The sequence below is a fragment of the Lolium rigidum genome, chromosome 3, assembly GCF_022539505.1.
Source record: "Lolium rigidum isolate FL_2022 chromosome 3, APGP_CSIRO_Lrig_0.1, whole genome shotgun sequence".
NCBI classification, from domain to species: Eukaryota; Viridiplantae; Streptophyta; class Magnoliopsida; order Poales; family Poaceae; genus Lolium; species Lolium rigidum.
In genome coordinates, this window is record NC_061510.1 from 169835167 (window position 1) to 169851989 (window position 16823).

Consider the following 16823-nt stretch of genomic DNA (forward strand, 5'->3'; position numbering starts at 1 on the left):
CGTGAGCATTTACAGTGAAACCTTCATCGAAACTGCTTGTCAACACCTTCTGCTCCTCGTTGGGATCGACATTCTTACTTATCGAAGATACTACGATACACCCCCTATACTTGTGGGTCATCATAAGCATAGGAAAACAACACAAGCGCAACTTCAATATTCTTAACATAAAGAGGGGAAACTTAATATTATTAAGATGCATATAACCATGTTTCCCTCTCTCATAATAACTTTCAGTAGCGTCATGAACAAACTCAACAATATAACTATCACATGAAACATTCTTATCATGAGCTACATGCATAAAATTATTACTCTCCACATAAGCATAGTCATTACTATTAATTGTAGTGGGAGAAAATTCAATAAAATAGCTATCATTATTATTCTCATCACCATAATCATCATATATAGGAGGCATATTGTAATCATAATTAATTTTCTCCTCAATAGTAGGTGGACTGAAAATATGATAGTCATCATTGTAATCATCATATATAGGAGGTAAAGTTTCATCAAAGTAAATTTTCTCCTCCATGCTTGGGGGACTAAAAATATCATGCTCATCAAAACCAGCTTCCCCAAGCTTAGAATTTTCCATAGCATTAGCAACAATGGTGTTCAAAGAATTCATACTAATAACATTGCCATTAGCATGCATATAAAGTTCCATAGGTTTTTAATTTTCTCTTCAAACACCTCATGTCCTAATTCAAGATAAATACTATAAAGATCTCTAATATTTTTGTTGTTTTCCATTAAGCCTAACTAGTGAAATAAAAAGAAGAAACAAAAAGATATAATTGCAGAATCTAAAGAAAATAGCTTCGAGCACTCACACACCGGCAACAGTGCTAGGAAATAGCTTAGTAGTCGGAGGATGTGAATACCTTTTACCTTACCTCCCCGGCAACGGCGCCAGAAAATAGCTTGATGTCTACGCACGCTTCTATTCCTGTAGACGGTGTTGGGCCTCCAAGAGCAGAGGTTTGTAGAACAAGCCAGCAAGTTTCCCTTAAGTGAATCACCCAAGGTTTATCGAACTCAGGGATGTAGAGGTCAAAGATATCCCTCTCAAGCAACCCTTCAATTAAGATACAAGAAGTCTCTTGTGTCCCCAACACACCTAATACACTTGCCAGGTGTATAGGTGCACTAGTTCGGCGAAGAGATAGTGAAATACAAGTAATATGGATGATTATAAGTAGTAATTGCAATCTGAAATAAAAATGGCAGCAAGCGAACATGTAGCGTAACTTGTTGGAAACGGTGTTTCAATGCTTAGAAACAAGGCCTAGGGATCATACTTTCACTAGTGGACACTCTCAACAATGATCACATAATTGAATAAATAAATGCTACTCTCAAACACTCTCTTGTTGGATAACAAACACCATTCATTGTGTAGGGCTGCAAAAGCACACCTCAAGCCGGAGTAAGCAAGCTCCACAACGTCATAAAGGAATCACACACGATGCGCACACTGTCACCATCACACCGTGGAGAGTGAATCCGGAGTTCATATTAAAGTAACCTCTAGAGTGCATAATAGACAAGAGTAACATCTACATATTCAACTAGATTACAAAGCTCATGATCACATAAAGATCACACCATGAGAGAGAGAGATGAACCACATAGCTACCGGTAGAGCCCTCAGCCTCGGGGGGAACTACTCCCTCCTCATCATGGGAGACAGCAACGACGATGAAGATGGCGATGGAGTCGATGGAGATGGATTCCGGGGGTACTTCCCCGTCCCGGCGGCGTGCCGGAACAGAGACTTCTGTCCCCCGAACTTGGCTTCGCGATGGCGGCTGCTACGTAACTTTTCGTGGAATATGACTGATCTTTTTAGGGTTTTCGCGACGGAAGGAATATATAGGCGAAAGGGCGGCGCGAGGGGGTGCCCGAGGGGCCCACCCCATAAGGCGGCGCCCCCCTCTTGGCCGCACCAGCCTATGGTGTGGAGGCCGTGGGCCTCCCCCTGGCTTGCCCTTCTGGCTCCGTGTGTCCCTCGGAAAAATAGGAGGTTTGGCTTTTGTTTCGTCCAATTCCGAGAATATTTCCTGTGTAGGATTTCTGAGACCAAAAACAGCAGAAAACAGGAACTGTCGCTTCGGCATCTTGTTAATAGGTTAGTACCGGAAAATGCATCAAAATGATATAAAGTATGGATAAAATATGTAGATATTGTCATAAAACTAGCATGGAACATAATAAATTATAGATACGTTTGAGACGTATCAGACGCCACACCTCTGCCATATAGGACCATAGTTGGATCAATAGCGGACATCGAATAAAGGGGTGGAAATTTTCCTCAACCTCCATACTAAACAGAGGGAATTGATCAGGTAACCTCCAAAGTGCGACGACACTTGTTCCGCCAAGTAGGAAGTGAATTTGTAGCAAGAGTTCATGCAAAATGTTGTACTTTTAGTGGTATGTTGCTTTTCCCATATTAATTCCCAGATTTTCTTTGTACCCTCAAAAGTCGAGCTTGTGGATTCAATGATGGTCTCCAAATTACTTCCATAGTGAAACGATAATCACTCTTCACAATAAGTCGTGCTTCTCACATACCCAAGCAAGTTGATCAACAGACAATCTTGTCCAATCTCATAATTTCAACAATGTCCATCAATATGAAGTATTGGTTCAACAAAACTATACGCGCGCCATGACCCAAATTGATCAGTAAGTTCTAAGACAATCCTTAATCTGCACCTTCCTTTGGTCGACCCCAATATATAAGATACATGTGTTGGGATCCATGGATCCCTCCATATACGTATACTATGCCCATTACATACTCTCCAAATCAAACGTTTCTTTAGAAGTTCAAGACCATAAGAAATTGTATTCCATGTTGAAGATGCATTCCCGCTAAAAATAGTATCTTCCGGTCTCCCATTAGGATATTATTTGGCTTTTAAAACCAGCGCACACAAACTATCAGGTTTTAGTAAGAAACTGACATGCTTGTCTTGCAAGAAGTTCTTGGTTAAATATACGGAAATCCCTAAAGCGAAGACCACCTTGACATTTCGGTTTCTGCAACTTCTCCGAGGCACGCCAATGACTCTTCCTTTTTCCATCCTTAGCTCCCCAATAAAAGTCATGGGCTAGCTTTGTTAAGTTCGTCACAAACTGAGAACAGCAATTTAAACACTTCCATAATATATATAGGGAGGATCTGAGCTACGGCTTTAATAAAAACTTCTCATCCAACTTGTGCAAGATTACCATCGCCCACACAAGTATGCGTTTTGTGAGCTGTGCTTGAAGATTCTGTAACTTCCATCCGATCATGCGGCCATCAGGTGTTGTTATCCACAAATACTTCTCCTCAAAGACCAATGATGGATCATCTAAATCCGACCTCACTTCTTCTTTTACAATAATTTGGCATCAGTCACCAAATAGAAAAGAACATTTGGAAGGATATAATTGGTCCCATAGCTGCAGCATATTCTCCATGAGCTTGCTTAGCACGCTGAAAGTTCAGAGATGGTAAACCTAGAGGGGGGTGAATAGGTTACTACAAGTTTTAATTATTTCTTTGCAAGTTAGGCTTTACGGAATATAAAGGTGAGCCTAATGCAAACTAGGTGAGGCACCCTATATGATGATACAAGTAACTCGAGCACGAAGGCTCTCACAGGAAGATATATCACAAGTAAAGAGTTCGGTTAGAGATAACCGATAGCACGCGGAGACGAAGGTTTATTCCTGTGCTCCCTTCCTTTGCAAGAAGGTACGTCACGTTTGGAGAGGTGGGATTCCCACGAAGGATTTCCCAGCGCCACGAAGGCTCACCTTCTTCTCCTGAGCCTATCCCACGAAGGAATAGCTCTTTTTCACTTGTGGTAGATTTTGAGGCAGCCTCCAAACCTTCACAATCTTGTTAGGAGAAAATCCACAACCCGGATGCTTCCGGACGCTTTTGACCACCTAGGGTTTCCAAGAAACCCTAGAGAGCATGTATCTTGATGAATACAAGGGGGAACATGATTTGGCTTGGTGGAACTACAGATTGAGACCTCCTCTAGCTTTTCCCCGGAGGGATTTGAGTTTGGGTGGAGGAGGAGGGAGATCTGAGGCTTTTGGTGTTTCTACCAATGGAGTATGAGAGAAAGCTCAAGAACAGTTGTAGTGTAGTGCCTAACCGTTCTAAGGTAGGAGAAGGGTTATTTATAGGTCCACTTGAAATCCAGCCGTTGCAGACCGTTGACAACTTGTCCAGCTCAGCATTTTGTCGAAGAAGCCGGTGTGCTGGGCGTGCCATCGGGCTGGCCGGTGCAGCACTCGGTGCTGTCGAACAACAGGTCGGACCGGCCGGCAGCTTGGGAGAAAGTGCAGGGGGCGAAATGCAAAATATGAGGATTTGGGGGGCAAAACTCTAATTTTTTTTCTTCCAAGCTGCTCCAAAATAGGATCCCTTCATAGTTTGCTAAAAAGCTGGGGGGGTGGCTCCCCTGGCTTACACTAAGCTACGCCCCTGCCACTAGGTGAGTGGGACAAAGAGTGGTTTATGGACACTCCTCCTCCGTCGCCAGAGATCCTATACGAGAGATGGAGGATAAGATTTTTTGGGAGTATCCCCGGTGCAAGTGGAGCCTGTACAACCGTGCATGGCACATTAGGGCCCTAAATTGATGAAATTTGTTTGAGTGTGAAAAAGTAATAAATTTATCTGATGGATAAAAGGTGCATACTCATATCATTTGTTCATATCTTCCATGTTTGTGTGATGGTATGTCCATCTTTCCCGTCCAAGGAGACATGTGCTTGAAAATTAGCATTGCTATACTTTTAGCAAATTTTTCTGTTATAACCGATTTATGAGAAAAAAAGATGGTTTCGGAGCTGAACCCATGACATGTTGACCTAAATAAGAGTGGCCAACCACCACAACACAATAAATGTGTTGTACAATTGTGGATTTTGTTTGTTTGTTGTATGTTGTATCAAAGATAACGGAATATTTCGAATGAATTTTCGTGAAATTGCGAAGAAATCTAAAACCCTACCGAGATTTATTTTTATAGCGAGATAGGGCCTGTCATAGAGTTTGTCACATGGGGCCCATACTTCGTTGGCTTGGACCTGCGTTTGACTACATCGTCATTGATTGTTCGTCTACTTGGACTCCGGACCCTGGCATGACTACGCGCTCTTCATCACCATGGGTGATCATGACAACAGTGTCGACAATGCTGTTGTGTGGCATTTCCGAACCAACATGGATGTGTTACACATCTCTATGTTTGCAATATTATTCGATCCATATACGGTTCTGCAAGATGTATGTCTGATTTTTCGTTGAACCCATCCATAAACTGTTTGGTATTGCAACAATCATGATGTATGGACAACGAGTGATATACATCGAATGACTAGCTTCCTCTTTACAAAATTTCCGCTGATATATTAATAATCATTACCAACAGTATAAACAGGTCCACAAGTAATACTAAGAAATTAGTATGCAGCAAACGATTAGGTTTGGGTGAAGAGCTGTACGGATTGGCGGATAGCATTGATTTGGAAGTGAACAGGCCGCGGCATGAGCCGTTGTGCGAGCGATGATTTCCCCATTTTATTTTACAAGTGTACCGAAAATCCTGAGGCCGGTACTAGGCCAGAGCGTCTCTTGTACCCGGCTCCCTCCAAGATCTGATCGTGGAGTATATTGCTATTGTATTGGCTTCTCGTACGGGTAGGTCCGGCTGTTGGCCAAAGAGCTCGTTTTGCTCTTTAAACTGGACCAAATTGTTGCTATTTGCGGAAGCAGATCCATGGACCAGAGAGAGAGAGACGGCCGCCGGGTCCGGGTGATCGTGATGGAGAGGCGACCTGCAGGCTGCAGCTGGTCCTTGCTGTGTCGCCACCCTGAACCCCATTGGCTGCAGGGAGGCAACCAATGGTACTTGGGACGTGTGTTGCTCGCCAAGTGGAGCGATTCCATCGACCCTGTCTAGCTTGATGAGATGGTGGCGTCCAGCCCAGCTGACAGTTGTCCACTGCCCCGATTTAATACCCTATCCCTAGATTTGTCGGGCTGCTCACGGACACTGCTGCCGATGTGACCATGAATCACGGCCATCCTCGCACAAGGCCAGCCACATGGTAGCGCTCGGCGAATTTTTTTTAAGGGCATCTCCAGCGGCGCGACGCAAACGGTCGCTCACGTCCGCTTTGGTCGTAAATGCGTGCCGCGCGCTCTCTTCGGCGAGACGACGCAAGTGATCGGGCGCATCCGGTGGAGATGCAAACCTGGTCCATATGCGCCAGGTTTGCGTCTCGGCGGACAGCTATGCGCGGACGCGCAAAGTGTCCGCTACGGTCTCCACCGGCCCGCACGGCGCGAGTACGCATGGAGGGAATCGCGGCCATCGCTTCCGCGGTCAGCGCTCCGCGTCGCGCCGCGGCCTTCGCCATGAATGCCGCGGCTTCTGTTCGCGCGTGCACGCGGCGGGCGGCGGCTGGGCTCTGCGGCGCCTTCAATGGCATCGTATCCGTGCGCGACCGCCCTTAAAAGTCTAGCGGCCGCGTTGCTCCTTCGCCCACGGCTCACTCGCGCCACAGCCGCGGCTGCGCCATGGGGAAGAAGAACGACTTCGAGGCCTCCCGGCAGCGCGAGCAAGAAGGTGCCGCTCCCGTCACGGTGGGGAGGCTCATGCACGGCAAATGGGTGCCGTGCGACGCCCTGGTCCGGCGTGCGGTGCACGGCGGTGGCGGCTCGGGCTGCAGCCGGGTGCCCGTCCCTCCAGGTACTGCGCGCGGGCACGAGCGGACCAAGGAGATCCGGCGCAGGAGGCGATATCTGCCGGCGGACCTCCTCGCCGATCCGGCGTACGCCATCGACTCGGAGAGTTGGCGTACATACATGTCCACGGAGACGGACAGAAGACGAAGGGCTGGCTTCATGGGCGACAGGGATTATCCCTTCGGCCCTGCACCGCCGGCCTCGTCGTCGGCGAGCGCCGACGCGGCGTGAGCGGCCGCATGCACAACGACCGCGAGGACGAGGACGACGACGACGAAGCCTACGTCATGTACGACGACGACGACTACATCGAGGCGCTCGCGTACCATAGCGAGGAGGTGAAGGACGACAGCGAGGACTACGTCGGCATCGTCTTCCACGAATGGCGGCGAGCCATGGCGGAGGGCCGGAACCGAGTTCCCCGACAACATGACGGACGACGAGATGGCCAAGCTCGGCCTCCTCGTCTCCGAGTACGACGCGCCGCGTGCGGCCGCCGTTGCCCCGCTACGCCACCGGCCGTCATGCCGCCGGGCACTGTCCGCGGATGAAGCCCTTCGACAGGCGCTCTGGACTCGGCGGCGCCTCCTCCACCGCCGCTACGCGCCTTGGCGCGCCTCCCCCACCTGCCGCCACGGCCTTATGGGTGGGCTCCTCATCCGCCGCCACGGCCGCAGCCACGGGCGCCTCCACCGCCGCCTCGTCCGCGGCCTCCTCAGCCTCGAGCACCGCGATCGCGCCCGGCGTACGCTCCCCGGATGGCTGCCGGCCGTGGGACATACACGAGGTCATCTTGCTCGACGGCGACGAGGAGCGGCACGGCCACGATGCGCAGCGGTAGGCGTTTTAGGTTTTTTTTTATGTTTTCAAGTATGTAAGTTATGTTTCAGTTTTTGTAAATTATGTTTCAGTTCAAAAAAATGATTCGTCCTAAAAATAATGCGTCGTGCCGCTGGAGCCACCCCCGACGCAAACGGACGCACGGTCGTTTTCGACCAAAAGAGCCGACGCAAACGGACGCGCGCGGACGCTAAAATGCGTCGCGCCGCTGGAGATGCCCTAAATAATACTACCTCCGATTCAAGGAATAAGGCACCCTCGTTTTACGTGCTTTTCGTTTGATTAACTATTACTTTAAATATATAAAGATTGTTTGTATAAAATTAACATCATTAGAAAGTGCTTTTCAATACGAATCCAACGATACTAATTACATATAATATAACCAAGATTTTGTTGCTCAATTTTTATGGTCAAAGTTCGTCTTGGAATACGCGTGCGCCTTATTCCTTGGGACGAAGGTAGTACGAATATTTTATTTAAGTGTAGTAATAGCGCGCATTTTCAAAAAATTTGGAAAGTGTGACCTGGTCGGACACTAGCTGACCGACCGGTCAGCAGCGGGCCGATCGGCCAGCAGCTGGCCGACTGCAGGCTGCGCAGACGGGGGACAGGCCGACCAGCGTTTGTCGGCCACTAGCAGGCCGATCGGTCGATAGCAGGCCGACCGTGCATGGCCCCGCGCGAGCATCTCCTTTTCTTCGGCCCGGCGCGCAGACGCTCCCGGCCACGCGAATCTGTTTCTTCTTCCTTCCTCTTTTCTTCTTTCTCTGGCTGTTCGTCGGCTGCAGACGAGAAGAGCTCGAAAAACTTCGTTTTTCTCAGATCCTCACTGATTTAGCCAATAAAACTTCACCATTTTGCTGGTATTAGTTGAGGGAAGCCCGATCTACAGATGGGTTAGAGTTTGGAGGAGTTTGGTGGTGTTGTTTAGCAGCAATGGTGATGAAGTGGTGGATGTTGACGGTGGTGTAAGGGGCTAAGTCTGTCGCTGTGTATTGCCTGGTGGTGTTGAGCTGTCATGCGTGCTGTTCGTGCTGCTGCTGTTGGAGAGGCTGCTGAAGCTACAAGGGTAAACCCTAATCTTTGCATATTAGTGTTAACTGTGTAGGTTAATGTAGGCTAGTTTTAGTGTTAGTATATTTATGTGGGCTGGTATTAGTAGTTGATGCGGACGAATTTTTTTTTAGGTGAGCAAAGATGACAGATGTAGTGAAGATAGTATTTTACTATGGTATGGGTAGTGTCCGATCAAATGAAATGGGAGTTGATCTGAGTGAGTTCAAATATGTAGAGATGAATATGACTGCTCCTAGAACATGGACAATTGAGCAGGTGAAGGATTGTTTGACAGAATGTTTCGGGCTTAATCCTGAAGTGCACACAGTGGGTGTGCATGCATTATGGACTAAGTCGGTATCAAACATTTTGTGGTATTTGAGGCCTGTAGATGATACCTCTAAGTGGGTGAGCTGGTTAAAAGGTTCTGAAAGGAGAGGAACTAACCCTGTGGCATTAGTTCTTCCGGTGGCGAAGGAGGTAGCGCCTCCTGAAGGCGGTTACAGTGGAGGAGGTGGTTACGAATCAGGCCAGAGCAGTCAAGCACCCGGCGGTGGCGATGGTTACGAGCCTGAACAGAGCAGCCATGCGGAAGATGTTTATAGTGGCCAGGGTGATGGTTACACAGGAGAAGACGGTGAGGTTGATGGTGACGAAGAAAATGGATACAGGCAAAATCAGATGGAAGAGGAAGATACAGAAGGTGAAACTGATGATGATGATTCCGATGAGTCTGATGATGGGGAGGAGGTGCCTATTCCTGGTAGATGGAATCACAACTTTTCGTCTGCAATGACAATCAATGATGGCCTTGATTCTAACTGGGAGTATCACCAGAAAAATCTCGCCGTAGGGGCCATGTTTCCGTCGAAGTGACATATGCAGGATGCAATAATTAAGTGGGCAATGGCGAGCCGTGAGGGAGCTGAGAACAACCGTGTCATCCGGAAAATACCCGACGATGGAATGTGTGGACATCAATTGTCCCGAAGGGTGCATGGGTATGTTCCTAAGTATGACACAACATGGCGTGTGAGCGACTTTGTGCCGCACAGTTGTGAGCTTGCAAGTATCCGCAATGATCATTGCAACCTGTCGTCTAATCTCATAGCCCGGCTGCTGTACACTACTATCAGCAGCAAGCTGCTTTCGACGAGTGGCAGCAGCAGCAGGCTCCTTTCATGGGAGGAGCAGGATACTCGCAGGGTATGTACTATTCTAGCTATTCTGTTCCATATAAATTATACTCCACTTAGTTTGACATCACTTATGTTTCGCGCCACAGGGTACACACATCACACTGCATCTAATCCTTCATGGGGAGCTAGTGATCAGGACGCTGAGCACATGGAGTATTACAGCACGCAACAGAACTATGTCGGTATGCAGACTCCTCCACCAGAGCCCACACGAGAGACACGATACGACCCGAGTCCGGGTCCTGGATCCCTGCTCGCAACGTCGGGGCCCCGGACAGGTTCGGTTGGACACCCCGTGTTACGCCACCCCACGACAGCCCAGACTACGCCGTCCCCCTGGCTGATGTATCACCTATGTATGAGACATTTATGTATGCATTACTCCTATATGAGACATTTATGTATGCATGACTTACGTATGAGACATTTCTGTATGCATGAATTATCTCCCGCTCGCATATTTCATTTCGTGCTAAATCAATAGTACTTTATTAAAACAGCGTACAAAATTAAGATACAATAGAGTTGAAATTTAAATACTGCTTATCACTACAACAGAATTTAAGATACATCAAAAAACTAAAACTTAAACTAAGAACCCAGCACACCCTTTCCCTTGCCCTTCAACGATGCAGCTTTCATGGCTTTGGTGCTAGGCTCGAAGTCGTCGTCCAAGTCGACGACCGGCGGTGCAGCACTCTTGCCCTTCGACGATGCAGCTTTCTTCGCCTTGGTGCTAGGCTCGAAGTCATCGTCCGAGTCAACGACCGGCGGTGCTGCACTCTTGCCCTTCGAGGAATTGGCACTCTTGCCCTTCGACGATGTAGCTTTCTTCGCCTTCGTGCTAGGATCGAAGTCGTCGTCCGAGTCGACGACCGGTGGTGCAGCACTCTTGCCCTTCGAGGACTTGGCACTCTTGCCCTTCGACGATGCAACTCTCTTCACCTTGCTGCTAGGCTCAAAGATATCATCGTCGTCCTCACTCTCAACCGCCCACCGTGCTGGATATTTCAAATCCCTTTCCCTATCTTCTTCATTCTTCCATGTTAGTGACTTCCACTTCTCATTCAACCTGATAAGCTCACACCTTATCTCCCGTGGGCTGCGAGCAGGCATCTTCTTCACTGGCCACCCATGAGAATATTTCTCAAATTCCCTACCCACCTTACGCAGCAAGGCGTCGCTACTGATGAACTCCTCGAATGTGTCTACCTTACTCTCCCTCATCACTTTGCGGGCCTCGTCTGGAAGAGGTTTGGCCATGAATTCATTGAAAAGATGGGGGGGATTCTTATATGGGGGATCCATCTTCTTGATAGAATACACTGAAACACAAGGAAACGGTGGGGGGTTTTTATAGGCTACAAGGGATGACTTTCGGCGGGAAGATTGAGCGGGAAGATTGGGCGGGAAAAAGTGGCGGGAGATTTCGGCGGGAATAAATGGCGGGAAAATTGGGCGCGAAAAATTGGGCGGCAAATTTCGGCGGGTAACACTTGAGCCAAAACTTCGGACACAACAATTTTGCGGCAAATTCATTTCACATTAATACTAAAACTGAAATAAAGATACATTGAAGCTGGAATTAAAATACGCCTTATCACTACAACGGAATTTAAGATACAATGACAAACTAAAACTGAAATTAAGATACATAGCTAGTACGACACATCACACTACTTTCCCTGCGTCCACCGTGGCCATTTTCCAGACTTGTCGCCGCGTTCTTCGCGCTTGCGCCTCAGCAGCTCTTTTCCTTAGTCTCTTCCTTTCCGCTTCACGAGCCTCCCTGCGCACCTCTTCCTCTGCAAACCTACGTGCAGCCTCATCATCCATCCTCTTCTGATTCACCTCCCGATTACGAGCTTGTTCCGCCCTAAGTTTCTGGATCTGTCTCTCTCGCTCTGCTTTAGCATTAGCACGGGCCTTTTTCTGACGCTCCTCCTCAAAGAACGTTGCCCACGCACGCCGGTGTTTCTCCTCAACCTCCTGCCGCGCCCAATCCGGCTGCTCCGTGTCTATCCAGTGAAACCATTTGCATAGGGGTGGGGGAGACTGCAACAGAAACAGTACCATTAAATCACATTCATAAATAAATTTATGCATGCATAAAATTATGTCGAAACATACTGGCGGCCTAGTGGACGATGAAGCTGAACTAAGGGGTGGATCATGCTCATAGCTCGCACACATGAAAAATTTCATGCCGAACTGGTCGGAGAAATCCTCCACCTGCTTAACCTTAGCAAGACGGCCGCACCAACACCGCTCCGCAGTCACACCCGGGGCAAACTTGCAGCCTTCGCCTTCACCGGCCTAAACTCCTGGTCAGAGCACGGCACACTCATGATGGATAAGGGTGAGCAAACAGAAAAAAAGAGAGATAGAAACACTTGTGCAGCGAAGACTGTCGATGCCTGCTTTTATAGGCAAAAATCCGGCGGGAAAATATAGCGAGAGATAGTGGCGGGATAAAATTGGCGGGAAAACGTGGCGGGAAGGACTGGCGGGAGAACGTGGGGGGGTAAAATTAGCGGGAGATCGTGGCGGGAAGGACTGGCAGCAAGGACGGGAGGAAAACACGGCGGTGTGAATAAGAGAGGGGACAAATATGGCGGGAAAGCGGTGGATAATCATGCAAACCATGGGAAATTAGGAGGCCGATCGGTCTACAGCTGACCAATTGGTCTGTAGCTGACCAATTGGTCGGTAGCTGACCAATTAGTTCTGCCTCTCAGTCGGTCTACTAAAGATCGATCGGTCAGCTGCTAACCGACCGGGTCACACTTTTCAAATTTTTTGAAAACACGCGCTATTACTGCACTTAAATAAAATATTCGTATTATTTAAAAAAATTCGCGTAGCGCTCGCATGTTTTACTCCGGTTTTTTGTTGGAATAAAAATTTTGTTCTAAAATGTAGCTTTGTAATCAACAAACACAGAAACAAATTAACCCCACTCTCTCCGTTGGATATCACTACTTTCAATATAGTAGTTAGGATTGGTTAAAGTAGTATTAATAAATGTACTACTTCCGTCTCGGTTTAGAGGGCTTACGCGTATCCCGAGATTGTCAATTTAATCAATAATATAAATTTACATTATAAAAATTATACCATTAAAAATATAAAGATCTAAACTTTCTAAGGTCGGTCATAGTGGGAAATAACATAGACTAATAACATAGGATGTCATGTTACTAGTCTAGGTTACTATCTTCATATTGGGTAGTAGTAGTAACTATTACTATATGTGGTGTGATGCATTGTGTCATTTATTATGTTGTAGATTCATCTTGCCTTGTGGTGTGTGATGTTATGGTAATATAGCTAGTTATCACCTCTCTCTTTTTCTTTATTTATTGGCATGCCATGTCACCAAAACGCCTTGAGATGTGTGATGTTACTACTAGCTATGTTACTCCTTGTGATGAATATCTTGTGTTACGTTGGTTAAATTGACAACCTAGAGATACACGTAGGACATGTAAACCGGAACGGAGGTAGTAGTACTAATTTGTCTATTTTTTCTAAGTTGTAGACTAAATCAGAATGAAGGGAGTAGGTAGTAACATCACACACCTCAAGACGTTTTGCTAACATGGTATGACAATAAATAGAGAAAGAAAGTGAGATGGTAACTAACTATATTACCATAACATCGCACACCACAAGACAAGATAAATCTACAACGTAATAAATAACATAATACTACATGATACTATATATAAGTTAGTACTACACACTATAAAGAGAGTAACACAAACCAATAACATCTGCATGTTATTAGTCTAAATTACCCCCATTATGACCAACCTTATAAATATCGACACTAGTAGGAAAAGCCTCATCAGTGGCGTACGAAAAATGGATTCTGTGGCGCATGGGAGGTGCGCCACAGAAACGTCACCACAAAAATAAGGTTTCTGTGGCGCACCTGCTCGTGCGCCACGAGAATTGAGGTTTCGTGGCGCACGTGTTCTTAGGTGCGCCACGAAAAGCGTGAGCCACAGTAATTGGTTTTTAGTGCGCCACAGAATTTGCTTGTATTATACACGATTTTGTGCTGCCTGCTATACACATACACATGCAGTTTATAGACAAGCAATACGGTATACACAAAGTTATATACAGCAACATTCAGATATAATATAAATATCATGTACATTGCACAGATATAACATAGACATCATCATCACATTACTTAGAGCCCGATCGAGATACATATATAGTGGCAAGTGTCAAATGTTTTGCATACAACTCTTAATTCATACAAAATTCACAATTTCGAGATACAAAGTAGTCTTCATCCGGTTCCTCCTTTGCTCCGTCATCTCTACCCACCAGGCTCGCTTGCATCGGGGTCCTTCATCCAGTTCCTACTATGATGAAAATGGAAGAAAGTGAGACCAACAAGTCCGATGCACAAGAGAAATGGAATAAATGCCTCATACATTGTTGGTCAACACAAATATTAACATTCAGGGACGGTGTAAGTGAGACCAAGTCCGATGCACAAGAGATTGATATTTGTGCTATCTTACCAGGCTCACTTACGCCGCCCCGAGTGTACGGTGACCAAACATTTTAATCATCGGCATTTTGAAAATGTCAAAGCAAATGGAATGACAAAATGGAATAAGTGCCTCATACATTGTTGGTCAACACAAATATTAACATTTAGGGATGGCGTAAGTGAGACCAAGTCCGATGCACAAGAGATTGATATTTGTGCTATCTTACCAGGCTCACTTACGCCACCCCCAAGTGTACTGGTGACCAACATTTTAATCATCGGCATTTTGAAAATACCAAAGCAAATGGAATGACAAGGGCCTCATACTTTGTTGGTCGAAACAAATATTAACATTCCGGGACGGAGTTAGCGAGCCAGGTAGGATGCACAAGAGATTGATATTTGTGCAATCACACGAGGCTCACTAACACCGCCCCGAGTGTACGGTGACCAAGCATTTTAATCATCGGCATTTTGAAAATCTCAAAGCAAATGGAATGACAAAATGGAATAAGTGCCTCATACATTGTTGGTCAACACAAATATTAACATTTAGGGATGGTGTAAGCGAGGCCAGGTAGGATGCACAAGAGATTGATATTTGTGCTATCTTACCAGGCTCACTTACGCCACCCCCGAGTGTACGGTGACCAAACATTTTAATCATCGGCATTTTGAAAATCTCAAAGCAAATGGAATGACAAAATAGAATATGTGCCTCATACATTGTTGGTCAACACAAATACTTTGCGATGGGCCCCTTTCCCGGTCGGCGTCTCGTCAACGGGTGCTTGACGACACAACAACACCGATCTCGCATCTCCGGCGCAGTAACCACGCGGCCTCTCGCTGTCCAAGCTGAACGAGTCCTTGATGCAAAGACCGTGCCGGCCTGCCCCAGCATTATGCGGGCCGTGCTGCCGCGCTCAAGCCGTGTGTCCGCGCTCGCACCTGTTCGCCTTCTTGCCCGGTGGAACCAATAGGCTGATCGTTGGAATAAGGAAACCGATGACAGCTCGGTCGCAAGATTAAATTGCGATCGGCCGTCATCGGCTTCCTTATTCCAACGATTAGTCTATTCGTTCACCGGGCAAAAAGGCGAAGAGTGCAGGGCGCATGATCGACACGGCCGAAGCGCGACAACGAGGGTCGGCATGATGCTAGGGAGGCTGGCACCGTCTTGGCATTAAGGACTCGTTCACGTACTGGACGGCGAGAGAAGAAAAGTGGTGCTGCACCGGAGAGGCATGTCGGCGTTGTTGTCTCATCAAGGACTCGTTCACGGAACGGCGGCCAGGGAAAGGGGGGCTCGTCTACAAAGTATATTGCGGCGTATAGGTGACCAAACAATTTAATCATCGGCACTAAAATGGAAGAAAGGCCAATGCAATTAAGAAGTAGCTAGTATGAACTAAATGGAATGCCTCATACTTTGTTGGTCGAAACAAATATGAACATCCCGGGATGGCGTTAGTGAGGCCGGGTAGGATGCACAAGATATTGATATTTGTGCCATCACACCAGGCTCACTAGCGACACCCCGAGTGTACAGATTGACCGAACATTCTAATCATCGGCACTAAAATGGAAGAAAGAGCCAAGTGGTATCAACTAAATGGAATGCCTCATACTTTGTTGGTCGAAACAAATATTAACATCCAGGGATGGAGTAAGTGAGGCCGGGTAGGATGCACAAGATATTGATATTTGTGCCATCACACCAAGCCTCACTTGCTCCACCCCCGAGTGTACGAGTGATCGACCAACCATCTAATCATCGACAAGTAAATCACTTGGGGTAATGTTAAAATGTTTGTCTCCATATTTGGGAGACATTTTTAATATTGGAGTCTAGCTAATGGAAATCAAGAACTAGTCTTGATCTCCAAATGGTGATTAGAGGGAATTTATTCATCTTAAGCAACATTAGGGACAAATGGGATCATGCAAGGGACTTGGGTCATTTGGATCATAAGGCATCAATTAAGGAGGCAACCAGGGACAAAGGGAAACATTTGATGATCCATTATCATAGGCAACAAAGCAACGAACTTTTTCCCCTCTAATCTAGCTAGAGTCCTTAAAAGAAATCCATCATAAGCATGGTCAAATACACATATATAGCATGGGGCAGATGCTCCAAAGGGATTATATATTCATCACTTGGTAATTTGGAGAGCAAACAAGCAAGTAGCCATATCACTCAATCCAATAATATAGTAATTTGGATCATAAGGCATCAATTAAGGAGGCAACCAGGGACAAAGGGAAACATTTGATGATCCAGGTAAGTGCATGACACTTTGAGCTACCCAAGAATAAAGGCCAACAAGTGGATAAACATCTCGCTCAACCGTTTCTTGCACTAGAGGAAAAGTAACCAACATTGAAACTTGAATAGTCAAGTGACACTACAAGCAGCTCACACACACAT